This window comes from Salvelinus alpinus, chromosome 26 (genome assembly GCF_045679555.1).
Source record: "Salvelinus alpinus chromosome 26, SLU_Salpinus.1, whole genome shotgun sequence".
Taxonomy (NCBI): domain Eukaryota; kingdom Metazoa; phylum Chordata; class Actinopteri; order Salmoniformes; family Salmonidae; genus Salvelinus; species Salvelinus alpinus.
Window position 1 is genome coordinate 15,969,330 of NC_092111.1, and position 26,364 is coordinate 15,995,693.

The 26,364-nt window shown below is 38.6% G+C and overlaps 33 non-coding genes across 33 annotated transcripts; all 33 read right to left on the reverse strand.

Annotated features, from left to right (window-relative positions):
• Positions 1-411: 411 nt before the first annotated feature.
• On the reverse strand, positions 412-494 carry trnal-uaa (transfer RNA leucine (anticodon UAA)). The gene has a single exon. It is a non-coding gene; the product is annotated as a tRNA-Leu (tRNA).
• A 726-nt stretch (positions 495-1,220) lies between these two features.
• trnal-uaa (transfer RNA leucine (anticodon UAA)) lies at positions 1,221-1,303 on the reverse strand. Its single transcript has one exon. It is a non-coding gene; the product is annotated as a tRNA-Leu (tRNA).
• A 706-nt stretch (positions 1,304-2,009) lies between these two features.
• On the reverse strand, positions 2,010-2,092 carry trnal-uaa (transfer RNA leucine (anticodon UAA)). The gene has a single exon. It is a non-coding gene; the product is annotated as a tRNA-Leu (tRNA).
• Positions 2,093-2,818: 726 nt separating this feature from the next.
• trnal-uaa (transfer RNA leucine (anticodon UAA)) lies at positions 2,819-2,901 on the reverse strand. Its single transcript has one exon. It is a non-coding gene; the product is annotated as a tRNA-Leu (tRNA).
• Positions 2,902-3,607: 706 nt separating this feature from the next.
• trnal-uaa (transfer RNA leucine (anticodon UAA)) lies at positions 3,608-3,690 on the reverse strand. Its single transcript has one exon. It is a non-coding gene; the product is annotated as a tRNA-Leu (tRNA).
• Positions 3,691-4,416: 726 nt separating this feature from the next.
• trnal-uaa (transfer RNA leucine (anticodon UAA)) lies at positions 4,417-4,499 on the reverse strand. The gene has a single exon. It is a non-coding gene; the product is annotated as a tRNA-Leu (tRNA).
• Positions 4,500-5,206: 707 nt separating this feature from the next.
• trnal-uaa (transfer RNA leucine (anticodon UAA)) lies at positions 5,207-5,289 on the reverse strand. Its single transcript has one exon. It is a non-coding gene; the product is annotated as a tRNA-Leu (tRNA).
• A 726-nt stretch (positions 5,290-6,015) lies between these two features.
• On the reverse strand, positions 6,016-6,098 carry trnal-uaa (transfer RNA leucine (anticodon UAA)). Its single transcript has one exon. It is a non-coding gene; the product is annotated as a tRNA-Leu (tRNA).
• Positions 6,099-6,804: 706 nt separating this feature from the next.
• On the reverse strand, positions 6,805-6,887 carry trnal-uaa (transfer RNA leucine (anticodon UAA)). The gene has a single exon. It is a non-coding gene; the product is annotated as a tRNA-Leu (tRNA).
• Positions 6,888-7,613: 726 nt separating this feature from the next.
• trnal-uaa (transfer RNA leucine (anticodon UAA)) lies at positions 7,614-7,696 on the reverse strand. The gene has a single exon. It is a non-coding gene; the product is annotated as a tRNA-Leu (tRNA).
• A 706-nt stretch (positions 7,697-8,402) lies between these two features.
• trnal-uaa (transfer RNA leucine (anticodon UAA)) lies at positions 8,403-8,485 on the reverse strand. Its single transcript has one exon. It is a non-coding gene; the product is annotated as a tRNA-Leu (tRNA).
• Positions 8,486-9,211: 726 nt separating this feature from the next.
• trnal-uaa (transfer RNA leucine (anticodon UAA)) lies at positions 9,212-9,294 on the reverse strand. Its single transcript has one exon. It is a non-coding gene; the product is annotated as a tRNA-Leu (tRNA).
• Positions 9,295-10,019: 725 nt separating this feature from the next.
• Positions 10,020-10,102, reverse strand: trnal-uaa (transfer RNA leucine (anticodon UAA)). The gene has a single exon. It is a non-coding gene; the product is annotated as a tRNA-Leu (tRNA).
• A 706-nt stretch (positions 10,103-10,808) lies between these two features.
• Positions 10,809-10,891, reverse strand: trnal-uaa (transfer RNA leucine (anticodon UAA)). Its single transcript has one exon. It is a non-coding gene; the product is annotated as a tRNA-Leu (tRNA).
• Positions 10,892-11,617: 726 nt separating this feature from the next.
• Positions 11,618-11,700, reverse strand: trnal-uaa (transfer RNA leucine (anticodon UAA)). The gene has a single exon. It is a non-coding gene; the product is annotated as a tRNA-Leu (tRNA).
• A 727-nt stretch (positions 11,701-12,427) lies between these two features.
• On the reverse strand, positions 12,428-12,510 carry trnal-uaa (transfer RNA leucine (anticodon UAA)). Its single transcript has one exon. It is a non-coding gene; the product is annotated as a tRNA-Leu (tRNA).
• Positions 12,511-13,235: 725 nt separating this feature from the next.
• Positions 13,236-13,318, reverse strand: trnal-uaa (transfer RNA leucine (anticodon UAA)). The gene has a single exon. It is a non-coding gene; the product is annotated as a tRNA-Leu (tRNA).
• A 707-nt stretch (positions 13,319-14,025) lies between these two features.
• trnal-uaa (transfer RNA leucine (anticodon UAA)) lies at positions 14,026-14,108 on the reverse strand. Its single transcript has one exon. It is a non-coding gene; the product is annotated as a tRNA-Leu (tRNA).
• A 706-nt stretch (positions 14,109-14,814) lies between these two features.
• Positions 14,815-14,897, reverse strand: trnal-uaa (transfer RNA leucine (anticodon UAA)). The gene has a single exon. It is a non-coding gene; the product is annotated as a tRNA-Leu (tRNA).
• A 726-nt stretch (positions 14,898-15,623) lies between these two features.
• trnal-uaa (transfer RNA leucine (anticodon UAA)) lies at positions 15,624-15,706 on the reverse strand. Its single transcript has one exon. It is a non-coding gene; the product is annotated as a tRNA-Leu (tRNA).
• A 706-nt stretch (positions 15,707-16,412) lies between these two features.
• trnal-uaa (transfer RNA leucine (anticodon UAA)) lies at positions 16,413-16,495 on the reverse strand. Its single transcript has one exon. It is a non-coding gene; the product is annotated as a tRNA-Leu (tRNA).
• A 726-nt stretch (positions 16,496-17,221) lies between these two features.
• Positions 17,222-17,304, reverse strand: trnal-uaa (transfer RNA leucine (anticodon UAA)). The gene has a single exon. It is a non-coding gene; the product is annotated as a tRNA-Leu (tRNA).
• Positions 17,305-18,010: 706 nt separating this feature from the next.
• On the reverse strand, positions 18,011-18,093 carry trnal-uaa (transfer RNA leucine (anticodon UAA)). Its single transcript has one exon. It is a non-coding gene; the product is annotated as a tRNA-Leu (tRNA).
• Positions 18,094-18,819: 726 nt separating this feature from the next.
• Positions 18,820-18,902, reverse strand: trnal-uaa (transfer RNA leucine (anticodon UAA)). Its single transcript has one exon. It is a non-coding gene; the product is annotated as a tRNA-Leu (tRNA).
• Positions 18,903-19,608: 706 nt separating this feature from the next.
• Positions 19,609-19,691, reverse strand: trnal-uaa (transfer RNA leucine (anticodon UAA)). The gene has a single exon. It is a non-coding gene; the product is annotated as a tRNA-Leu (tRNA).
• A 726-nt stretch (positions 19,692-20,417) lies between these two features.
• Positions 20,418-20,500, reverse strand: trnal-uaa (transfer RNA leucine (anticodon UAA)). The gene has a single exon. It is a non-coding gene; the product is annotated as a tRNA-Leu (tRNA).
• A 726-nt stretch (positions 20,501-21,226) lies between these two features.
• Positions 21,227-21,309, reverse strand: trnal-uaa (transfer RNA leucine (anticodon UAA)). The gene has a single exon. It is a non-coding gene; the product is annotated as a tRNA-Leu (tRNA).
• Positions 21,310-22,035: 726 nt separating this feature from the next.
• Positions 22,036-22,118, reverse strand: trnal-uaa (transfer RNA leucine (anticodon UAA)). The gene has a single exon. It is a non-coding gene; the product is annotated as a tRNA-Leu (tRNA).
• A 726-nt stretch (positions 22,119-22,844) lies between these two features.
• On the reverse strand, positions 22,845-22,927 carry trnal-uaa (transfer RNA leucine (anticodon UAA)). The gene has a single exon. It is a non-coding gene; the product is annotated as a tRNA-Leu (tRNA).
• Positions 22,928-23,653: 726 nt separating this feature from the next.
• trnal-uaa (transfer RNA leucine (anticodon UAA)) lies at positions 23,654-23,736 on the reverse strand. Its single transcript has one exon. It is a non-coding gene; the product is annotated as a tRNA-Leu (tRNA).
• A 727-nt stretch (positions 23,737-24,463) lies between these two features.
• trnal-uaa (transfer RNA leucine (anticodon UAA)) lies at positions 24,464-24,546 on the reverse strand. Its single transcript has one exon. It is a non-coding gene; the product is annotated as a tRNA-Leu (tRNA).
• Positions 24,547-25,272: 726 nt separating this feature from the next.
• trnal-uaa (transfer RNA leucine (anticodon UAA)) lies at positions 25,273-25,355 on the reverse strand. Its single transcript has one exon. It is a non-coding gene; the product is annotated as a tRNA-Leu (tRNA).
• A 727-nt stretch (positions 25,356-26,082) lies between these two features.
• On the reverse strand, positions 26,083-26,165 carry trnal-uaa (transfer RNA leucine (anticodon UAA)). The gene has a single exon. It is a non-coding gene; the product is annotated as a tRNA-Leu (tRNA).
• Positions 26,166-26,364: the final 199 nt, after the last annotated feature.

Consider the following 26,364-nt stretch of genomic DNA (forward strand, 5'->3'; position numbering starts at 1 on the left):
AAATGAGGGTTGATTACATCCTAAGTAAGCTTTTTCCAGGAATGGGGTTGGTACCCACAAAAACATACTGTTCGTCAGATTTTTATTCCAACAGTCTAAACAACTCAGCCATCCTGGTGTAAGTAAAGTATCATCAAGAGCCCAGTGAAATTGGAATGAGGAGCACACAGTCAGTTCTTTTGGCTTTGAGCCAGACAATATCTAAACGAGACTTGTTGACATCCAAATCAAACTTAATACAAGAACGGGGTTTCGAAGCAAGAAGAATAATAATTAAGTTGATAATGACTCTAACACCTTAACCACTCAAGGATAAACACTTGCTTAGTCAAGGCGGAATAAGGGGAACAAAGTCAATTCTTTCAGCTTTGATACAAACAATTGATAACATCCAAATCAAAGATAAACTTCTACCAGGAGTGGGGTTCGAACCCACGAGGACATATGTCCATTGGATCTTAAGTCCAACGCCTTAACCTCTCGGCCATCCTGGTGTAAAGACCATGAAATCGAGTGCCCAGTCAAAATGGAATAAGGAGCACACAGTCAGATCTTTTGGCTTTGATCCAGACAATATGTAAATGAAACTTGATTACATCCAAATCAAACATTCTACCAGATGTAGGTTTCGAACCAACAAGGACATTTTAATTTCGATCATGAGTCTAACGCCTTAAACACACTGCCATCCAGGTGTTTCTAAAAGATTAACAAGAGCTGAGTCAAAAATGGAAGAACTTGTCATAGCCATTTCTTTCAGATTTGATCCACGCTAAATGTAAATGAGTGAAATGAGGGTTGATTACATCCTAAGTAAGCTTTTTCCAGGAATGGGGTTGGTACCCACAAAAACATACTGTTCGTCAGATTTTTATTCCAACAGTCTAAACAACTCAGCCATCCTGGTGTAAGTAAAGTATCATCAAGAGCCCAGTGAAATTGGAATGAGGAGCACACAGTCAGTTCTTTTGGCTTTGAGCCAGACAATATCTAAACGAGACTTGTTGACATCCAAATCAAACTTAATACAAGAACGGGGTTTCGAAGCAAGAAGAATAATAATTAAGTTGATAATGACTCTAACACCTTAACCACTCAGCCATCTTTTGTGTTTTTAAAGGATAAACACTTGCTTAGTCAAGGCGGAATAAGGGGAACAAAGTCAATTCTTTCAGCTTTGATACAAACAATTGATAACATCCAAATCAAAGATAAACTTCTACCAGGAGTGGGGTTCGAACCCACGAGGACATATGTCCATTGGATCTTAAGTCCAACGCCTTAACCTCTCGGCCATCCTGGTGTAAAGACCATGAAATCGAGTGCCCAGTCAAAATGGAATAAGGAGCACACAGTCAGATCTTTTGGCTTTGATCCAGACAATATGTAAATGAAACTTGATTACATCCAAATCAAACATTCTACCAGATGTAGGTTTCGAACCAACAAGGACATTTTAATTTCGATCATGAGTCTAACGCCTTAAACACACTGCCATCCAGGTGTTTCTAAAAGATTAACAAGAGCTGAGTCAAAAATGGAAGAACTTGTCATAGCCATTTCTTTCAGATTTGATCCACGCTAAATGTAAATGAGTGAAATGAGGGTTGATTACATCCTAAGTAAGCTTTTTCCAGGAATGGGGTTGGTACCCACAAAAACATACTGTTCGTCAGATTTTTATTCCAACAGTCTAAACAACTCAGCCATCCTGGTGTAAGTAAAGTATCATCAAGAGCCCAGTGAAATTGGAATGAGGAGCACACAGTCAGTTCTTTTGGCTTTGAGCCAGACAATATCTAAACGAGACTTGTTGACATCCAAATCAAACTTAATACAAGAACGGGGTTTCGAAGCAAGAAGAATAATAATTAAGTTGATAATGACTCTAACACCTTAACCACTCAAGGATAAACACTTGCTTAGTCAAGGCGGAATAAGGGGAACAAAGTCAATTCTTTCAGCTTTGATACAAACAATTGATAACATCCAAATCAAAGATAAACTTCTACCAGGAGTGGGGTTCGAACCCACGAGGACATATGTCCATTGGATCTTAAGTCCAACGCCTTAACCTCTCGGCCATCCTGGTGTAAAGACCATGAAATCGAGTGCCCAGTCAAAATGGAATAAGGAGCACACAGTCAGATCTTTTGGCTTTGATCCAGACAATATGTAAATGAAACTTGATTACATCCAAATCAAACATTCTACCAGATGTAGGTTTCGAACCAACAAGGACATTTTAATTTCGATCATGAGTCTAACGCCTTAAACACACTGCCATCCAGGTGTTTCTAAAAGATTAACAAGAGCTGAGTCAAAAATGGAAGAACTTGTCATAGTCATTTCTTTCAGATTTGATCCACGCTAAATGTAAATGAGTGAAATGAGGGTTGATTACATCCTAAGTAAGCTTTTTCCAGGAATGGGGTTGGTACCCACAAAAACATACTGTTCGTCAGATTTTTATTCCAACAGTCTAAACAACTCAGCCATCCTGGTGTAAGTAAAGTATCATCAAGAGCCCAGTGAAATTGGAATGAGGAGCACACAGTCAGTTCTTTTGGCTTTGAGCCAGACAATATCTAAACGAGACTTGTTGACATCCAAATCAAACTTAATACAAGAACGGGGTTTCGAAGCAAGAAGAATAATAATTAAGTTGATAATGACTCTAACACCTTAACCACTCAGCCATCTTTTGTGTTTTTAAAGGATAAACACTTGCTTAGTCAAGGCGGAATAAGGGGAACAAAGTCAATTCTTTCAGCTTTGATCCAAACAATTGATAACATCCAAATCAAAGATAAACTTCTACCAGGAGTGGGGTTCGAACCCACGAGGACATATGTCCATTGGATCTTAAGTCCAACGCCTTAACCTCTCGGCCATCCTGGTGTAAAGAACATGAAATCGAGTGCCCAGTCAAAATGGAATAAGGAGCACACAGTCAGATCTTTTGGCTTTGATCCAGACAATATGTAAATGAAACTTGATTACATCCAAATCAAACATTCTACCAGATGTAGGTTTCGAACCAACAAGGACATTTTAATTTCGATCATGAGTCTAACGCCTTAAACACACTGCCATCCAGGTGTTTCTAAAAGATTAACAAGAGCTGAGTCAAAAATGGAAGAACTTGTCATAGTCATTTCTTTCAGATTTGATCCACGCTAAATGTAAATGAGTGAAATGAGGGTTGATTACATCCTAAGTAAGCTTTTTCCAGGAATGGGGTTGGTACCCACAAAAACATACTGTTCGTCAGATTTTTATTCCAACAGTCTAAACAACTCAGCCATCCTGGTGTAAGTAAAGTATCATCAAGAGCCCAGTGAAATTGGAATGAGGAGCACACAGTCAGTTCTTTTGGCTTTGAGCCAGACAATATCTAAACGAGACTTGTTGACATCCAAATCAAACTTAATACAAGAACGGGGTTTCGAAGCAAGAAGAATAATAATTAAGTTGATAATGACTCTAACACCTTAACCACTCAAGGATAAACACTTGCTTAGTCAAGGCGGAATAAGGGGAACAAAGTCAATTCTTTCAGCTTTGATACAAACAATTGATAACATCCAAATCAAAGATAAACTTCTACCAGGAGTGGGGTTCGAACCCACGAGGACATATGTCCATTGGATCTTAAGTCCAACGCCTTAACCTCTCGGCCATCCTGGTGTAAAGAACATGAAATCGAGTGCCCAGTCAAAATGGAATAAGGAGCACACAGTCAGATCTTTTGGCTTTGATCCAGACAATATGTAAATGAAACTTGATTACATCCAAATCAAACATTCTACCAGATGTAGGTTTCGAACCAACAAGGACATTTTAATTTCGATCATGAGTCTAACGCCTTAAACACACTGCCATCCAGGTGTTTCTAAAAGATTAACAAGAGCTGAGTCAAAAATGGAAGAACTTGTCATAGTCATTTCTTTCAGATTTGATCCACGCTAAATGTAAATGAGTGAAATGAGGGTTGATTACATCCTAAGTAAGCTTTTTCCAGGAATGGGGTTGGTACCCACAAAAACATACTGTTCGTCAGATTTTTATTCCAACAGTCTAAACAACTCAGCCATCCTGGTGTAAGTAAAGTATCATCAAGAGCCCAGTGAAATTGGAATGAGGAGCACACAGTCAGTTCTTTTGGCTTTGAGCCAGACAATATCTAAACGAGACTTGTTGACATCCAAATCAAACTTAATACAAGAACGGGGTTTCGAAGCAAGAAGAATAATAATTAAGTTGATAATGACTCTAACACCTTAACCACTCAGCCATCTTTTGTGTTTTTAAAGGATAAACACTTGCTTAGTCAAGGCGGAATAAGGGGAACAAAGTCAATTCTTTCAGCTTTGATCCAAACAATTGATAACATCCAAATCAAAGATAAACTTCTACCAGGAGTGGGGTTCGAACCCACGAGGACATATGTCCATTGGATCTTAAGTCCAACGCCTTAACCTCTCGGCCATCCTGGTGTAAAGTACCATGAAATCGAGTGCCCAGTCAAAATGGAATAAGGAGCACACAGTCAGATCTTTTGGCTTTGATCCAGACAATATGTAAATGAAACTTGATTACATCCAAATCAAACATTCTACCAGATGTAGGTTTCGAACCAACAAGGACATTTTAATTTCGATCATGAGTCTAACGCCTTAAACACACTGCCATCCAGGTGTTTCTAAAAGATTAACAAGAGCTGAGTCAAAAATGGAAGAACTTGTCATAGCCATTTCTTTCAGATTTGATCCACGCTAAATGTAAATGAGTGAAATGAGGGTTGATTACATCCTAAGTAAGCTTTTTCCAGGAATGGGGTTGGTACCCACAAAAACATACTGTTCGTCAGATTTTTATTCCAACAGTCTAAACAACTCAGCCATCCTGGTGTAAGTAAAGTATCATCAAGAGCCCAGTGAAATTGGAATGAGGAGCACACAGTCAGTTCTTTTGGCTTTGAGCCAGACAATATCTAAACGAGACTTGTTGACATCCAAATCAAACTTAATACAAGAACGGGGTTTCGAAGCAAGAAGAATAATAATTAAGTTGATAATGACTCTAACACCTTAACCACTCAAGGATAAACACTTGCTTAGTCAAGGCGGAATAAGGGGAACAAAGTCAATTCTTTCAGCTTTGATACAAACAATTGATAACATCCAAATCAAAGATAAACTTCTACCAGGAGTGGGGTTCGAACCCACGAGGACATATGTCCATTGGATCTTAAGTCCAACGCCTTAACCTCTCGGCCATCCTGGTGTAAAGACCATGAAATCGAGTGCCCAGTCAAAATGGAATAAGGAGCACACAGTCAGATCTTTTGGCTTTGATCCAGACAATATGTAAATGAAACTTGATTACATCCAAATCAAACATTCTACCAGATGTAGGTTTCGAACCAACAAGGACATTTTAATTTCGATCATGAGTCTAACGCCTTAAACACACTGCCATCCAGGTGTTTCTAAAAGATTAACAAGAGCTGAGTCAAAAATGGAAGAACTTGTCATAGTCATTTCTTTCAGATTTGATCCACGCTAAATGTAAATGAGTGAAATGAGGGTTGATTACATCCTAAGTAAGCTTTTTCCAGGAATGGGGTTGGTACCCACAAAAACATACTGTTCGTCAGATTTTTATTCCAACAGTCTAAACAACTCAGCCATCCTGGTGTAAGTAAAGTATCATCAAGAGCCCAGTGAAATTGGAATGAGGAGCACACAGTCAGTTCTTTTGGCTTTGAGCCAGACAATATCTAAACGAGACTTGTTGACATCCAAATCAAACTTAATACAAGAACGGGGTTTCGAAGCAAGAAGAATAATAATTAAGTTGATAATGACTCTAACACCTTAACCACTCAGCCATCTTTTGTGTTTTTAAAGGATAAACACTTGCTTAGTCAAGGCGGAATAAGGGGAACAAAGTCAATTCTTTCAGCTTTGATCCAAACAATTGATAACATCCAAATCAAAGATAAACTTCTACCAGGAGTGGGGTTCGAACCCACGAGGACATATGTCCATTGGATCTTAAGTCCAACGCCTTAACCTCTCGGCCATCCTGGTGTAAAGTAAATGAAATCGAGTGCCCAGTCAAAATGGAATAAGGAGCACACAGTCAGATCTTTTGGCTTTGATCCAGACAATATGTAAATGAAACTTGATTACATCCAAATCAAACATTCTACCAGATGTAGGTTTCGAACCAACAAGGACATTTTAATTTCGATCATGAGTCTAACGCCTTAAACACACTGCCATCCAGGTGTTTCTAAAAGATTAACAAGAGCTGAGTCAAAAATGGAAGAACTTGTCATAGCCATTTCTTTCAGATTTGATCCACGCTAAATGTAAATGAGTGAAATGAGGGTTGATTACATCCTAAGTAAGCTTTTTCCAGGAATGGGGTTGGTACCCACAAAAACATACTGTTCGTCAGATTTTTATTCCAACAGTCTAAACAACTCAGCCATCCTGGTGTAAGTAAAGTATCATCAAGAGCCCAGTGAAATTGGAATGAGGAGCACACAGTCAGTTCTTTTGGCTTTGAGCCAGACAATATCTAAACGAGACTTGTTGACATCCAAATCAAACTTAATACAAGAACGGGGTTTCGAAGCAAGAAGAATAATAATTAAGTTGATAATGACTCTAACACCTTAACCACTCAAGGATAAACACTTGCTTAGTCAAGGCGGAATAAGGGGAACAAAGTCAATTCTTTCAGCTTTGATCCAAACAATTGATAACATCCAAATCAAAGATAAACTTCTACCAGGAGTGGGGTTCGAACCCACGAGGACATATGTCCATTGGATCTTAAGTCCAACGCCTTAACCTCTCGGCCATCCTGGTGTAAAGACCATGAAATCGAGTGCCCAGTCAAAATGGAATAAGGAGCACACAGTCAGATCTTTTGGCTTTGATCCAGACAATATGTAAATGAAACTTGATTACATCCAAATCAAACATTCTACCAGATGTAGGTTTCGAACCAACAAGGACATTTTAATTTCGATCATGAGTCTAACGCCTTAAACACACTGCCATCCAGGTGTTTCTAAAAGATTAACAAGAGCTGAGTCAAAAATGGAAGAACTTGTCATAGTCATTTCTTTCAGATTTGATCCACGCTAAATGTAAATGAGTGAAATGAGGGTTGATTACATCCTAAGTAAGCTTTTTCCAGGAATGGGGTTGGTACCCACAAAAACATACTGTTCGTCAGATTTTTATTCCAACAGTCTAAACAACTCAGCCATCCTGGTGTAAGTAAAGTATCATCAAGAGCCCAGTGAAATTGGAATGAGGAGCACACAGTCAGTTCTTTTGGCTTTGAGCCAGACAATATCTAAACGAGACTTGTTGACATCCAAATCAAACTTAATACAAGAACGGGGTTTCGAAGCAAGAAGAATAATAATTAAGTTGATAATGACTCTAACACCTTAACCACTCAGCCATCTTTTGTGTTTTTAAAGGATAAACACTTGCTTAGTCAAGGCGGAATAAGGGGAACAAAGTCAATTCTTTCAGCTTTGATCCAAACAATTGATAACATCCAAATCAAAGATAAACTTCTACCAGGAGTGGGGTTCGAACCCACGAGGACATATGTCCATTGGATCTTAAGTCCAACGCCTTAACCTCTCGGCCATCCTGGTGTAAAGTAAATGAAATCGAGTGCCCAGTCAAAATGGAATAAGGAGCACACAGTCAGATCTTTTGGCTTTGATCCAGACAATATGTAAATGAAACTTGATTACATCCAAATCAAACATTCTACCAGATGTAGGTTTCGAACCAACAAGGACATTTTAATTTCGATCATGAGTCTAACGCCTTAAACACACTGCCATCCAGGTGTTTCTAAAAGATTAACAAGAGCTGAGTCAAAAATGGAAGAACTTGTCATAGCCATTTCTTTCAGATTTGATCCACGCTAAATGTAAATGAGTGAAATGAGGGTTGATTACATCCTAAGTAAGCTTTTTCCAGGAATGGGGTTGGTACCCACAAAAACATACTGTTCGTCAGATTTTTATTCCAACAGTCTAAACAACTCAGCCATCCTGGTGTAAGTAAAGTATCATCAAGAGCCCAGTGAAATTGGAATGAGGAGCACACAGTCAGTTCTTTTGGCTTTGAGCCAGACAATATCTAAACGAGACTTGTTGACATCCAAATCAAACTTAATACAAGAACGGGGTTTCGAAGCAAGAAGAATAATAATTAAGTTGATAATGACTCTAACACCTTAACCACTCAAGGATAAACACTTGCTTAGTCAAGGCGGAATAAGGGGAACAAAGTCAATTCTTTCAGCTTTGATACAAACAATTGATAACATCCAAATCAAAGATAAACTTCTACCAGGAGTGGGGTTCGAACCCACGAGGACATATGTCCATTGGATCTTAAGTCCAACGCCTTAACCTCTCGGCCATCCTGGTGTAAAGACCATGAAATCGAGTGCCCAGTCAAAATGGAATAAGGAGCACACAGTCAGATCTTTTGGCTTTGATCCAGACAATATGTAAATGAAACTTGATTACATCCAAATCAAACATTCTACCAGATGTAGGTTTCGAACCAACAAGGACATTTTAATTTCGATCATGAGTCTAACGCCTTAAACACACTGCCATCCAGGTGTTTCTAAAAGATTAACAAGAGCTGAGTCAAAAATGGAAGAACTTGTCATAGTCATTTCTTTCAGATTTGATCCACGCTAAATGTAAATGAGTGAAATGAGGGTTGATTACATCCTAAGTAAGCTTTTTCCAGGAATGGGGTTGGTACCCACAAAAACATACTGTTCGTCAGATTTTTATTCCAACAGTCTAAACAACTCAGCCATCCTGGTGTAAGTAAAGTATCATCAAGAGCCCAGTGAAATTGGAATGAGGAGCACACAGTCAGTTCTTTTGGCTTTGAGCCAGACAATATCTAAACGAGACTTGTTGACATCCAAATCAAACTTAATACAAGAACGGGGTTTCGAAGCAAGAAGAATAATAATTAAGTTGATAATGACTCTAACACCTTAACCACTCAGCCATCTTTTGTGTTTTTAAAGGATAAACACTTGCTTAGTCAAGGCGGAATAAGGGGAACAAAGTCAATTCTTTCAGCTTTGATCCAAACAATTGATAACATCCAAATCAAAGATAAACTTCTACCAGGAGTGGGGTTCGAACCCACGAGGACATATGTCCATTGGATCTTAAGTCCAACGCCTTAACCTCTCGGCCATCCTGGTGTAAAGAACATGAAATCGAGTGCCCAGTCAAAATGGAATAAGGAGCACACAGTCAGATCTTTTGGCTTTGATCCAGACAATATGTAAATGAAACTTGATTACATCCAAATCAAACATTCTACCAGATGTAGGTTTCGAACCAACAAGGACATTTTAATTTCGATCATGAGTCTAACGCCTTAAACACACTGCCATCCAGGTGTTTCTAAAAGATTAACAAGAGCTGAGTCAAAAATGGAAGAACTTGTCATAGCCATTTCTTTCAGATTTGATCCACGCTAAATGTAAATGAGTGAAATGAGGGTTGATTACATCCTAAGTAAGCTTTTTCCAGGAATGGGGTTGGTACCCACAAAAACATACTGTTCGTCAGATTTTTATTCCAACAGTCTAAACAACTCAGCCATCCTGGTGTAAGTAAAGTATCATCAAGAGCCCAGTGAAATTGGAATGAGGAGCACACAGTCAGTTCTTTTGGCTTTGAGCCAGACAATATCTAAACGAGACTTGTTGACATCCAAATCAAACTTAATACAAGAACGGGGTTTCGAAGCAAGAAGAATAATAATTAAGTTGATAATGACTCTAACACCTTAACCACTCAGCCATCTTTGTGTTTTTAAAGGATAAACACTTGCTTAGTCAAGGCGGAATAAGGGGAACAAAGTCAATTCTTTCAGCTTTGATACAAACAATTGATAACATCCAAATCAAAGATAAACTTCTACCAGGAGTGGGGTTCGAACCCACGAGGACATATGTCCATTGGATCTTAAGTCCAACGCCTTAACCTCTCGGCCATCCTGGTGTAAAGACCATGAAATCGAGTGCCCAGTCAAAATGGAATAAGGAGCACACAGTCAGATCTTTTGGCTTTGATCCAGACAATATGTAAATGAAACTTGATTACATCCAAATCAAACATTCTACCAGATGTAGGTTTCGAACCAACAAGGACATTTTAATTTCGATCATGAGTCTAACGCCTTAAACACACTGCCATCCAGGTGTTTCTAAAAGATTAACAAGAGCTGAGTCAAAAATGGAAGAACTTGTCATAGTCATTTCTTTCAGATTTGATCCACGCTAAATGTAAATGAGTGAAATGAGGGTTGATTACATCCTAAGTAAGCTTTTTCCAGGAATGGGGTTGGTACCCACAAAAACATACTGTTCGTCAGATTTTTATTCCAACAGTCTAAACAACTCAGCCATCCTGGTGTAAGTAAAGTATCATCAAGAGCCCAGTGAAATTGGAATGAGGAGCACACAGTCAGTTCTTTTGGCTTTGAGCCAGACAATATCTAAACGAGACTTGTTGACATCCAAATCAAACTTAATACAAGAACGGGGTTTCGAAGCAAGAAGAATAATAATTAAGTTGATAATGACTCTAACACCTTAACCACTCAAGGATAAACACTTGCTTAGTCAAGGCGGAATAAGGGGAACAAAGTCAATTCTTTCAGCTTTGATCCAAACAATTGATAACATCCAAATCAAAGATAAACTTCTACCAGGAGTGGGGTTCGAACCCACGAGGACATATGTCCATTGGATCTTAAGTCCAACGCCTTAACCTCTCGGCCATCCTGGTGTAAAGACCATGAAATCGAGTGCCCAGTCAAAATGGAATAAGGAGCACACAGTCAGATCTTTTGGCTTTGATCCAGACAATATGTAAATGAAACTTGATTACATCCAAATCAAACATTCTACCAGATGTAGGTTTCGAACCAACAAGGACATTTTAATTTCGATCATGAGTCTAACGCCTTAAACACACTGCCATCCAGGTGTTTCTAAAAGATTAACAAGAGCTGAGTCAAAAATGGAAGAACTTGTCATAGCCATTTCTTTCAGATTTGATCCACGCTAAATGTAAATGAGTGAAATGAGGGTTGATTACATCCTAAGTAAGCTTTTTCCAGGAATGGGGTTGGTACCCACAAAAACATACTGTTCGTCAGATTTTTATTCCAACAGTCTAAACAACTCAGCCATCCTGGTGTAAGTAAAGTATCATCAAGAGCCCAGTGAAATTGGAATGAGGAGCACACAGTCAGTTCTTTTGGCTTTGAGCCAGACAATATCTAAACGAGACTTGTTGACATCCAAATCAAACTTAATACAAGAACGGGGTTTCGAAGCAAGAAGAATAATAATTAAGTTGATAATGACTCTAACACCTTAACCACTCAGCCATCTTTTGTGTTTTTAAAGGATAAACACTTGCTTAGTCAAGGCGGAATAAGGGGAACAAAGTCAATTCTTTCAGCTTTGATCCAAACAATTGATAACATCCAAATCAAAGATAAACTTCTACCAGGAGTGGGGTTCGAACCCACGAGGACATATGTCCATTGGATCTTAAGTCCAACGCCTTAACCTCTCGGCCATCCTGGTGTAAAGTACAATGAAATCGAGTGCCCAGTCAAAATGGAATAAGGAGCACACAGTCAGATCTTTTGGCTTTGATCCAGACAATATGTAAATGAAACTTGATTACATCCAAATCAAACATTCTACCAGATGTAGGTTTCGAACCAACAAGGACATTTTAATTTCGATCATGAGTCTAACGCCTTAAACACACTGCCATCCAGGTGTTTCTAAAAGATTAACAAGAGCTGAGTCAAAAATGGAAGAACTTGTCATAGTCATTTCTTTCAGATTTGATCCACGCTAAATGTAAATGAGTGAAATGAGGGTTGATTACATCCTAAGTAAGCTTTTTCCAGGAATGGGGTTGGTACCCACAAAAACATACTGTTCGTCAGATTTTTATTCCAACAGTCTAAACAACTCAGCCATCCTGGTGTAAGTAAAGTATCATCAAGAGCCCAGTGAAATTGGAATGAGGAGCACACAGTCAGTTCTTTTGGCTTTGAGCCAGACAATATCTAAACGAGACTTGTTGACATCCAAATCAAACTTAATACAAGAACGGGGTTTCGAAGCAAGAAGAATAATAATTAAGTTGATAATGACTCTAACACCTTAACCACTCAGCCATCTTTTGTGTTTTTAAAGGATAAACACTTGCTTAGTCAAGGCGGAATAAGGGGAACAAAGTCAATTCTTTCAGCTTTGATCCAAACAATTGATAACATCCAAATCAAAGATAAACTTCTACCAGGAGTGGGGTTCGAACCCACGAGGACATATGTCCATTGGATCTTAAGTCCAACGCCTTAACCTCTCGGCCATCCTGGTGTAAAGAAAATGAAATCGAGTGCCCAGTCAAAATGGAATAAGGAGCACACAGTCAGATCTTTTGGCTTTGATCCAGACAATATGTAAATGAAACTTGATTACATCCAAATCAAACATTCTACCAGATGTAGGTTTCGAACCAACAAGGACATTTTAATTTCGATCATGAGTCTAACGCCTTAAACACACTGCCATCCAGGTGTTTCTAAAAGATTAACAAGAGCTGAGTCAAAAATGGAAGAACTTGTCATAGTCATTTCTTTCAGATTTGATCCACGCTAAATGTAAATGAGTGAAATGAGGGTTGATTACATCCTAAGTAAGCTTTTTCCAGGAATGGGGTTGGTACCCACAAAAACATACTGTTCGTCAGATTTTTATTCCAACAGTCTAAACAACTCAGCCATCCTGGTGTAAGTAAAGTATCATCAAGAGCCCAGTGAAATTGGAATGAGGAGCACACAGTCAGTTATTTTGGCTTTGAGCCAGACAATATCTAAACGAGACTTGTTGACATCCAAATCAAACTTAATACAAGAACGGGGTTTCGAAGCAAGAAGAATAATAATTAAGTTGATAATGACTCTAACACCTTAACCACTCAGCCATCTTTTGTGTTTTTAAAGGATAAACACTTGCTTAGTCAAGCGGAATAAGGGGAACAAAGTCAATTCTTTCAGCTTTGATCCAAACAATTGATAACATCCAAATCAAAGATAAACTTCTACCAGGAGTGGGGTTCGAACCCACGAGGACATATGTCCATTGGATCTTAAGTCCAACGCCTTAACCTCTCGGCCATCCTGGTGTAAAGTAACATGAAATCGAGTGCCCAGTCAAAATGGAATAAGGAGCACACAGTCAGATCTTTTGGCTTTGATCCAGACAATATGTAAATGAAACTTGATTACATCCAAATCAAACATTCTACCAGATGTAGGTTTCGAACCAACAAGGACATTTTAATTTCGATCATGAGTCTAACGCCTTAAACACACTGCCATCCAGGTGTTTCTAAAAGATTAACAAGAGCTGAGTCAAAAATGGAAGAACTTGTCATAGCCATTTCTTTCAGATTTGATCCACGCTAAATGTAAATGAGTGAAATGAGGGTTGATTACATCCTAAGTAAGCTTTTTCCAGGAATGGGGTTGGTACCCACAAAAACATACTGTTCGTCAGATTTTTATTCCAACAGTCTAAACAACTCAGCCATCCTGGTGTAAGTAAAGTATCATCAAGAGCCCAGTGAAATTGGAATGAGGAGCACACAGTCAGTTCTTTTGGCTTTGAGCCAGACAATATCTAAACGAGACTTGTTGACATCCAAATCAAACTTAATACAAGAACGGGGTTTCGAAGCAAGAAGAATAATAATTAAGTTGATAATGACTCTAACACCTTAACCACTCAAGGATAAACACTTGCTTAGTCAAGGCGGAATAAGGGGAACAAAGTCAATTCTTTCAGCTTTGATACAAACAATTGATAACATCCAAATCAAAGATAAACTTCTACCAGGAGTGGGGTTCGAACCCACGAGGACATATGTCCATTGGATCTTAAGTCCAACGCCTTAACCTCTCGGCCATCCTGGTGTAAAGACCATGAAATCGAGTGCCCAGTCAAAATGGAATAAGGAGCACACAGTCAGATCTTTTGGCTTTGATCCAGACAATATGTAAATGAAACTTGATTACATCCAAATCAAACATTCTACCAGATGTAGGTTTCGAACCAACAAGGACATTTTAATTTCGATCATGAGTCTAACGCCTTAAACACACTGCCATCCAGGTGTTTCTAAAAGATTAACAAGAGCTGAGTCAAAAATGGAAGAACTTGTCATAGCCATTTCTTTCAGATTTGATCCACGCTAAATGTAAATGAGTGAAATGAGGGTTGATTACATCCTAAGTAAGCTTTTTCCAGGAATGGGGTTGGTACCCACAAAAACATACTGTTCGTCAGATTTTTATTCCAACAGTCTAAACAACTCAGCCATCCTGGTGTAAGTAAAGTATCATCAAGAGCCCAGTGAAATTGGAATGAGGAGCACACAGTCAGTTCTTTTGGCTTTGAGCCAGACAATATCTAAACGAGACTTGTTGACATCCAAATCAAACTTAATACAAGAACGGGGTTTCGAAGCAAGAAGAATAATAATTAAGTTGATAATGACTCTAACACCTTAACCACTCAAGGATAAACACTTGCTTAGTCAAGGCGGAATAAGGGGAACAAAGTCAATTCTTTCAGCTTTGATCCAAACAATTGATAACATCCAAATCAAAGATAAACTTCTACCAGGAGTGGGGTTCGAACCCACGAGGACATATGTCCATTGGATCTTAAGTCCAACGCCTTAACCTCTCGGCCATCCTGGTGTAAAGAAAATGAAATCGAGTGCCCAGTCAAAATGGAATAAGGAGCACACAGTCAGATCTTTTGGCTTTGATCCAGACAATATGTAAATGAAACTTGATTACATCCAAATCAAACATTCTACCAGATGTAGGTTTCGAACCAACAAGGACATTTTAATTTCGATCATGAGTCTAACGCCTTAAACACACTGCCATCCAGGTGTTTCTAAAAGATTAACAAGAGCTGAGTCAAAAATGGAAGAACTTGTCATAGCCATTTCTTTCAGATTTGATCCACGCTAAATGTAAATGAGTGAAATGAGGGTTGATTACATCCTAAGTAAGCTTTTTCCAGGAATGGGGTTGGTACCCACAAAAACATACTGTTCGTCAGATTTTTATTCCAACAGTCTAAACAACTCAGCCATCCTGGTGTAAGTAAAGTATCATCAAGAGCCCAGTGAAATTGGAATGAGGAGCACACAGTCAGTTCTTTTGGCTTTGAGCCAGACAATATCTAAACGAGACTTGTTGACATCCAAATCAAACTTAATACAAGAACGGGGTTTCGAAGCAAGAAGAATAATAATTAAGTTGATAATGACTCTAACACCTTAACCACTCAGCCATCTTTTGTGTTTTTAAAGGATAAACACTTGCTTAGTCAAGGCGGAATAAGGGGAACAAAGTCAATTCTTTCAGCTTTGATCCAAACAATTGATAACATCCAAATCAAAGATAAACTTCTACCAGGAGTGGGGTTCGAACCCACGAGGACATATGTCCATTGGATCTTAAGTCCAACGCCTTAACCTCTCGGCCATCCTGGTGTAAAGTAAATGAAATCGAGTGCCCAGTCAAAATGGAATAAGGAGCACACAGTCAGATCTTTTGGCTTTGATCCAGACAATATGTAAATGAAACTTGATTACATCCAAATCAAACATTCTACCAGATGTAGGTTTCGAACCAACAAGGACATTTTAATTTCGATCATGAGTCTAACGCCTTAAACACACTGCCATCCAGGTGTTTCTAAAAGATTAACAAGAGCTGAGTCAAAAATGGAAGAACTTGTCATAGTCATTTCTTTCAGATTTGATCCACGCTAAATGTAAATGAGTGAAATGAGGGTTGATTACATCCTAAGTAAGCTTTTTCCAGGAATGGGGTTGGTACCCACAAAAACATACTGTTCGTCAGATTTTTATTCCAACAGTCTAAACAACTCAGCCATCCTGGTGTAAGTAAAGTATCATCAAGAGCCCAGTGAAATTGGAATGAGGAGCACACAGTCAGTTCTTTTGGCTTTGAGCCAGACAATATCTAAACGAGACTTGTTGACATCCAAATCAAACTTAATACAAGAACGGGGTTTCGAAGCAAGAAGAATAATAATTAAGTTGATAATGACTCTAACACCTTAACCACTCAAGGATAAACACTTGCTTAGTCAAGGCGGAATAAGGGGAACAAAGTCAATTCTTTCAGCTTTGATCCAAACAATTGATAACATCCAAATCAAAGATAAACTTCTACCAGGAGTGGGGTTCGAACCCACGAGGACATATGTCCATTGGATCTTAAGTCCAACGCCTTAACCTCTCGGCCATCCTGGTGTAAAGAAAATGAAATCGAGTGCCCAGTCAAAATGGAATAAGGAGCACACAGTCAGATCTTTTGGCTTTGATCCAGACAATATGTAAATGAAACTTGATTACATCCAAATCAAACATTCTACCAGATGTAGGTTTCGAACCAACAAGGACATTTTAATTTCGATCATGAGTCTAACGCCTTAAACACACTGCCATCCAGGTGTTTCTAAAAGATTAACAAGAGCTGAGTCAAAAATGGAAGAACTTGTCATAGTCATTTCTTTCAGATTTGATCCACGCTAAATGTAAATGAGTGAAATGAGGGTTGATTACATCCTAAGTAAGCTTTTTCCAGGAATGGGGTTGGTACCCACAAAAACATACTGTTCGTCAGATTTTTATTCCAACAGTCTAAACAACTCAGCCATCCTGGTGTAAGTAAAGTATCATCAAGAGCCCAGTGAAATTGGAATGAGGAGCACACAGTCAGTTATTTTGGCTTTGAGCCAGACAATATCTAAACGAGACTTGTTGACATCCAAATCAAACTTAATACAAGAACGGGGTTTCGAAGCAAGAAGAATAATAATTAAGTTGATAATGACTCTAACACCTTAACCACTCAGCCATCTTTTGTGTTTTTAAAGGATAAACACTTGCTTAGTCAAGGCGGAATAAGGGGAACAAAGTCAATTCTTTCAGCTTTGATCCAAACAATTGATAACATCCAAATCAAAGATAAACTGCTACCAGGAGTGGGGTTCAAACCCACGAGGACATATGTCCATTGGATCTTAAGTCCAACGCCTTAACCTCTCGGCCATCCTGGTGTAAAGTAAATGAAATCGAGTGCCCAGTCAAAATGGAATAAGGAGCACACAGTCAGATCTTTTGGCTTTGATCCAGACAATATGTAAATGAAACTTGATTACATCCAAATCAAACATTCTACCAGATGTAGGTTTCGAACCAACAAGGACATTTTAATTTCGATCATGAGTCTAACGCCTTAAACACACTGCCATCCAGGTGTTTCTAAAAGATTAACAAGAGCTGAGTCAAAAATGGAAGAACTTGTCATAGCCATTTCTTTCAGATTTGATCCACGCTAAATGTAAATGAGTGAAATGAGGGTTGATTACATCCTAAGTAAGCTTTTTCCAGGAATGGGGTTGGTACCCACAAAAACATACTGTTCGTCAGATTTTTATTCCAACAGTCTAAACAACTCAGCCATCCTGGTGTAAGTAAAGTATCATCAAGAGCCCAGTGAAATTGGAATGAGGAGCACACAGTCAGTTCTTTTGGCTTTGAGCCAGACAATATCTAAACGAGACTTGTTGACATCCAAATCAAACTTAATACAAGAACGGGGTTTCGAAGCAAGAAGAATAATAATTAAGTTGATAATGACTCTAACACCTTAACCACTCAAGGATAAACACTTGCTTAGTCAAGGCGGAATAAGGGGAACAAAGTCAATTCTTTCAGCTTTGATACAAACAATTGATAACATCCAAATCAAAGATAAACTTCTACCAGGAGTGGGGTTCGAACCCACGAGGACATATGTCCATTGGATCTTAAGTCCAACGCCTTAACCTCTCGGCCATCCTGGTGTAAAGACCATGAAATCGAGTGCCCAGTCAAAATGGAATAAGGAGCACACAGTCAGATCTTTTGGCTTTGATCCAGACAATATGTAAATGAAACTTGATTACATCCAAATCAAACATTCTACCAGATGTAGGTTTCGAACCAACAAGGACATTTTAATTTCGATCATGAGTCTAACGCCTTAAACACACTGCCATCCAGGTGTTTCTAAAAGATTAACAAGAGCTGAGTCAAAAATGGAAGAACTTGTCATAGCCATTTCTTTCAGATTTGATCCACGCTAAATGTAAATGAGTGAAATGAGGGTTGATTACATCCTAAGTAAGCTTTTTCCAGGAATGGGGTTGGTACCCACAAAAACATACTGTTCGTCAGATTTTTATTCCAACAGTCTAAACAACTCAGCCATCCTGGTGTAAGTAAAGTATCATCAAGAGCCCAGTGAAATTGGAATGAGGAGCACACAGTCAGTTCTTTTGGCTTTGAGCCAGACAATATCTAAACGAGACTTGTTGACATCCAAATCAAACTTAATACAAGAACGGGGTTTCGAAGCAAGAAGAATAATAATTAAGTTGATAATGACTCTAACACCTTAACCACTCAGCCATCTTTTGTGTTTTTAAAGGATAAACACTTGCTTAGTCAAGGTGGAATAAGGGGAACAAAGTCAATTCTTTCAGCTTTGATCCAAACAATTGATAACATCCAAATCAAAGATAAACTTCTACCAGGAGTGGGGTTCGAAACCACGAGGACATATGTCCATTGGATCTTAAGTCCAACACCTTAACCTCTCGGCCATCCTGGTGTAAAGTAAATGAAATCGAGTGCCCAGTCAAAATGGAATAAGGAGCACACAGTCAGATCTTTTGGCTTTGATCCAGACAATATGTAAATGAAACTTGATTACATCCAAATCAAACATTCTACCAGATGTAGGTTTCGAACCAACAAGGACATTTTAATTTCGATCATGAGTCTAACGCCTTAAACACACTGCCATCCAGGTGTTTCTAAAAGATTAACAAGAGCTGAGTCAAAAATGGAAGAACTTGTCATAGTCATTTCTTTCAGATTTGATCCACGCTAAATGTAAATGAGTGAAATGAGGGTTGATTACATCCTAAGTAAGCTTTTTCCAGGAATGGGGTTGGTACCCACAAAAACATACTGTTCGTCAGATTTTTATTCCAACAGTCTAAACAACTCAGCCATCCTGGTGTAAGTAAAGTATCATCAAGAGCCCAGTGAAATTGGAATGAGGAGCACACAGTCAGTTCTTTTGGCTTTGAGCCAGACAATATCTAAACGAGACTTGTTGACATCCAAATCAAACTGAATACAAGAACGGGGTTTCGAAGCAAGAAGAATAATAATTAAGTTGATAATGACTCTAACACCTTAACCACTCAAGGATAAACACTTGCTTAGTCAAGGCGGAATAAGGGGAACAAAGTCAATTCTTTCAGCTTTGATCCAAACAATTGATAACATCCAAATCAAAGATAAACTTCTACCAGGAGTGGGGTTCGAACCCACGAGGACATATGTCCATTGGATCTTAAGTCCAACGCCTTAACCTCTCGGCCATCCTGGTGTAAAGAAAATGAAATCGAGTGCCCAGTCAAAATGGAATAAGGAGCACACAGTCAGATGTTTTGGCTTTGATCTTGACAATATGTAAATGAAACTTGATTACATCCAAATCAAACATTCTACCAGATGTAGGTTTCGAACCAACAAGGACATTTTAATTTCGATCATGAGTCTAACGCCTTAAACACACTGCCATCCAGGTGTTTCTAAAAGATTAACAAGAGCTGAGTCAAAAATGGAAGAACTTGTCATAGTCATTTCTTTCAGATTTGATCCACGCTAAATGTAAATGAGTGAAATGAGGGTTGATTACATCCTAAGTAAGCTTTTTCCAGGAATGGGGTTGGTACCCACAAAAACATACTGTTCGTCAGATTTTTATTCCAACAGTCTAAACAACTCAGCCATCCTGGTGTAAGTAAAGTATCATCAAGAGCCCAGTGAAATTGGAATGAGGAGCACACAGTCAGTTCTTTTGGCTTTGAGCCAGACAATATCTAAACGAGACTTGTTGACATCCAAATCAAACTTAATACAAGAACGGGGTTTCGAAGCAAGAAGAATAATAATTAAGTTGATAATGACTCTAACACCTTAACCACTCAGCCATCTTTTGTGTTTTTAAAGGATAAACACTTGCTTAGTCAAGGCGGAATAAGGGGAACAAAGTCAATTCTTTCAGCTTTGATCCAAACAATTGATAACATCCAAATCAAAGATAAACTTCTACCAGGAGTGGGGTTCGAACCCACGAGGACATATGTCCATTGGATCTTAAGTCCAACGCCTTAACCTCTCGGCCATCCTGGTGTAAAGTAAATGAAATCGAGTGCCCAGTCAAAATGGAATAAGGAGCACACAGTCAGATCTTTTGGCTTTGATCCAGACAATATGTAAATGAAACTTGATTACATCCAAATCAAACATTCTACCAGATGTAGGTTTCGAACCAACAAGGACATTTTAATTTCGATCATGAGTCTAACGCCTTAAACACACTGCCATCCAGGTGTTTCTAAAAGATTAACAAGAGCTGAGTCAAAAATGGAAGAACTTGTCATAGTCATTTCTTTCAGATTTGATCCACGCTAAATGTAAATGAGTGAAATGAGGGTTGATTACATCCTAAGTAAGCTTTTTCCAGGAATGGGGTTGGTACCCACAAAAACATACTGTTCGTCAGATTTTTATTCCAACAGTCTAAACAACTCAGCCATCCTGGTGTAAGTAAAGTATCATCAAGAGCCCAGTGAAATTGGAATGAGGAGCACACAGTCAGTTCTTTTGGCTTTGAGCCAGACAATATCTAAACGAGACTTGTTGACATCCAAATCAAACTTAATACAAGAACGGGGTTTCGAAGCAAGAAGAATAATAATTAAGTTGATAATGACTCTAACACCTTAACCACTCAGCCATCTTTTGTGTTTTTAAAGGATAAACACTTGCTTAGTCAAGGCGGAATAAGGGGAACAAAGTCAATTCTTTCAGCTTTGATCCAAACAATTGATAACATCCAAATCAAAGATAAACTTCTACCAGGAGTGGGGTTCGAACCCACGAGGACATATGTCCATTGGATCTTAAGTCCAACGCCTTAACCTCTCGGCCATCCTGGTGTAAAGAACATGAAATCGAGTGCCCAGTCAAAATGGAATAAGGAGCACACAGTCAGATCTTTTGGCTTTGATCCAGACAATATGTAAATGAAACTTGATTACATCCAAATCAAACATTCTACCAGATGTAGGTTTCGAACCAACAAGGACATTTTAATTTCGATCATGAGTCTAACGCCTTAAACACACTGCCATCCAGGTGTTTCTAAAAGATTAACAAGAGCTGAGTCAAAAATGGAAGAACTTGTCATAGCCATTTCTTTCAGATTTGATCCACGCTAAATGTAAATGAGTGAAATGAGGGTTGATTACATCCTAAGTAAGCTTTTTCCAGGAATGGGGTTGGTACCCACAAAAACATACTGTTCGTCAGATTTTTATTCCAACAGTCTAAACAACTCAGCCATCCTGGTGTAAGTAAAGTATCATCAAGAGCCCAGTGAAATTGGAATGAGGAGCACACAGTCAGTTCTTTTGGCTTTGAGCCAGACAATATCTAAACGAGACTTGTTGACATCCAAATCAAACTTAATACAAGAACGGGGTTTCGAAGCAAGAAGAATAATAATTAAGTTGATAATGACTCTAACACCTTAACCACTCAGCCATCTTTTGTGTTTTTAAAGGATAAACACTTGCTTAGTCAAGGCGGAATAAGGGGAACAAAGTCAATTCTTTCAGCTTTGATCCAAACAATTGATAACATCCAAATCAAAGATAAACTTCTACCAGGAGTGGGGTTCGAACCCACGAGGACATATGTCCATTGGATCTTAAGTCCAACGCCTTAACCTCTCGGCCATCCTGGTGTAAAGAAAATGAAATCGAGTGCCCAGTCAAAATGGAATAAGGAGCACACAGTCAGATCTTTTGGCTTTGATCCAGACAATATGTAAATGAAACTTGATTACATCCAAATCAAACATTCTACCAGATGTAGGTTTCGAACCAACAAGGACATTTTAATTTCGATCATGAGTCTAACGCCTTAAACACACTGCCATCCAGGTGTTTCTAAAAGATTAACAAGAGCTGAGTCAAAAATGGAAGAACTTGTCATAGTCATTTCTTTCAGATTTGATCCACGCTAAATGTAAATGAGTGAAATGAGGGTTGATTACATCCTAAGTAAGCTTTTTCCAGGAATGGGGTTGGTACCCACAAAAACATACTGTTCGTCAGATTTTTATTCCAACAGTCTAAACAACTCAGCCATCCTGGTGTAAGTAAAGTATCATCAAGAGCCCAGTGAAATTGGAATGAGGAGCACACAGTCAGTTCTTTTGGCTTTGAGCCAGACAATATCTAAACGAGACTTGTTGACATCCAAATCAAACTTAATACAAGAACGGGGTTTCGAAGCAAGAAGAATAATAATTAAGTTGATAATGACTCTAACACCTTAACCACTCAGCCATCTTTTGTGTTTTTAAAGGATAAACACTTGCTTAGTCAAGGCGGAATAAGGGGAACAAAGTCAATTCTTTCAGCTTTGATCCAAACAATTGATAACATCCAAATCAAAGATAAACTTCTACCAGGAGTGGGGTTCGAACCCACGAGGACATATGTCCATTGGATCTTAAGTCCAACGCCTTAACCTCTCGGCCATCCTGGTGTAAAGAAAATGAAATCGAGTGCCCAGTCAAAATGGAATAAGGAGCACACAGTCAGATCTTTTGGCTTTGATCCAGACAATATGTAAATGAAACTTGATTACATCCAAATCAAACATTCTACCAGATGTAGGTTTCGAACCAACAAGGACATTTTAATTTCGATCATGAGTCTAACGCCTTAAACACACTGCCATCCAGGTGTTTCTAAAAGATTAACAAGAGCTGAGTCAAAAATGGAAGAACTTGTCATAGCCATTTCTTTCAGATTTGATCCACGCTAAATGTAAATGAGTGAAATGAGGGTTGATTACATCCTAAGTAAGCTTTTTCCAGGAATGGGGTTGGTACCCACAAAAACATACTGTTCGTCAGATTTTTATTCCAACAGTCTAAACAACTCAGCCATCCTGGTGTAAGTAAAGTATCATCAAGAGCCCAGTGAAATTGGAATGAGGAGCACACAGTCAGTTCTTTTGGCTTTGAGCCAGACAATATCTAAACGAGACTTGTTGACATCCAAATCAAACTTAATACAAGAACGGGGTTTCGAAGCAAGAAGAATAATAATTAAGTTGATAATGACTCTAACACCTTAACCACTCAGCCATCTTTTGTGTTTTTAAAGGATAAACACTTGCTTAGTCAAGGCGGAATAAGGGGAACAAAGTCAATTCTTTCAGCTTTGATCCAAACAATTGATAACATCCAAATCAAAGATAAACTTCTACCAGGAGTGGGGTTCGAACCCACGAGGACATATGTCCATTGGATCTTAAGTCCAACGCCTTAACCTCTCGGCCATCCTGGTGTAAAGTAACATGAAATCGAGTGCCCAGTCAAAATGGAATAAGGAGCACACAGTCAGATCTTTTGGCTTTGATCCAGACAATATGTAAATGAAACTTGATTACATCCAAATCAAACATTCTACCAGATGTAGGTTTCGAACCAACAAGGACATTTTAATTTCGATCATGAGTCTAACGCCTTAAACACACTGCCATCCAGGTGTTTCTAAAAGATTAACAAGAGCTGAGTCAAAAATGGAAGAACTTGTCATAGTCATTTCTTTCAGATTTGATCCACGCTAAATGTAAATGAGTGAAATGAGGGTTGATTACATCCTAAGTAAGCTTTTTCCAGGAATGGGGTTGGTACCCACAAAAACATACTGTTCGTCAGATTTTTATTCCAACAGTCTAAACAACTCAGCCATCCTGGTGTAAGTAAAGTATCATCAAGAGCCCAGTGAAATTGGAATGAGGAGCACACAGTCAGTTCTTTTGGCTTTGAGCCAGACAATATCTAAACGAGACTTGTTGACATCCAAATCAAACTTAATACAAGAACGGGGTTTCGAAGCAAGAAGAATAATAATTAAGTTGATAATGACTCTAACACCTTAACCACTCAGCCATCTTTTGTGTTTTTAAAGGATAAACACTTGCTTAGTCAAGGCGGAATAAGGGGAACAAAGTCAATTCTTTCAGCTTTGATCCAAACAATTGATAACATCCAAATCAAAGATAAACTTCTACCAGGAGTGGGGTTCGAACCCACGAGGACATATGTCCATTGGATCTTAAGTCCAACGCCTTAACCTCTCGGCCATCCTGGTGTAAAGAAAATGAAATCGAGTGCCCAGTCAAAATGGAATAAGGAGCACACAGTCAGATCTTTTGGCTTTGATCCAGACAATATGTAAATGAAACTTGATTACATCCAAATCAAACATTCTACCAGATGTAGGTTTCGAACCAACAAGGACATTTTAATTTCGATCATGAGTCTAACGCCTTAAACACACTGCCATCCAGGTGTTTCTAAAAGATTAACAAGAGCTGAGTCAAAAATGGAAGAACTTGTCATAGCCATTTCTTTCAGATTTGATCCACGCTAAATGTAAATGAGTGAAATGAGGGTTGATTACATCCTAAGTAAGCTTTTTCCAGGAATGGGGTTGGTACCCACAAAAACATACTGTTCGTCAGATTTTTATTCCAACAGTCTAAACAACTCAGCCATCCTGGTGTAAGTAAAGTATCATCAAGAGCCCAGTGAAATTGGAATGAGGAGCACACAGTCAGTTCTTTTGGCTTTGAGCCAGACAATATCTAAACGAGACTTGTTGACATCCAAATCAAACTTAATACAAGAACGGGGTTTCGAAGCAAGAAGAATAATAATTAAGTTGATAATGACTCTAACACCTTAACCACTCAGCCATCTTTTGTGTTTTTAAAGGATAAACACTTGCTTAGTCAAGGCGGAATAAGGGGAACAAAGTCAATTCTTTCAGCTTTGATCCAAACAATTGATAACATCCAAATCAAAGATAAACTTCTACCAGGAGTGGGGTTCGAACCCACGAGGACATATGTCCATTGGATCTTAAGTCCAACGCCTTAACCTCTCGGCCATCCTGGTGTAAAGTAACATGAAATCGAGTGCCCAGTCAAAATGGAATAAGGAGCACACAGTCAGATCTTTTGGCTTTGATCCAGACAATATGTAAATGAAACTTGATTACATCCAAATCAAACATTCTACCAGATGTAGGTTTCGAACCAACAAGGACATTTTAATTTCGATCATGAGTCTAACGCCTTAAACACACTGCCATCCAGGTGTTTCTAAAAGATTAACAAGAGCTGAGTCAAAAATGGAAGAACTTGTCATAGTCATTTCTTTCAGATTTGATCCACGCTAAATGTAAATGAGTGAAATGAGGGTTGATTACATCCTAAGTAAGCTTTTTCCAGGAATGGGGTTGGTACCCACAAAAACATACTGTTCGTCAGATTTTTATTCCAACAGTCTAAACAACTCAGCCATCCTGGTGTAAGTAAAGTATCATCAAGAGCCCAGTGAAATTGGAATGAGGAGCACACAGTCAGTTCTTTTGGCTTTGAGCCAGACAATATCTAAACGAGACTTGTTGACATCCAAATCAAACTTAATACAAGAACGGGGTTTCGAAGCAAGAAGAATAATAATTAAGTTGATAATGACTCTAACACCTTAACCACTCAGCCATCTTTTGTGTTTTTAAAGGATAAACACTTGCTTAGTCAAGGCGGAATAAGGGGAACAAAGTCAATTCTTTCAGCTTTGATCCAAACAATTGATAACATCCAAATCAAAGATAAACTTCTACCAGGAGTGGGGTTCGAACCCACGAGGACATATGTCCATTGGATCTTAAGTCCAACGCCTTAACCTCTCGGCCATCCTGGTGTAAAGAAAATGAAATCGAGTGCCCAGTCAAAATGGAATAAGGAGCACACAGTCAGATCTTTTGGCTTTGATCCAGACAATATGTAAATGAAACTTGATTACATCCAAATCAAACATTCTACCAGATGTAGGTTTCGAACCAACAAGGACATTTTAATTTCGATCATGAGTCTAACGCCTTAAACACACTGCCATCCAG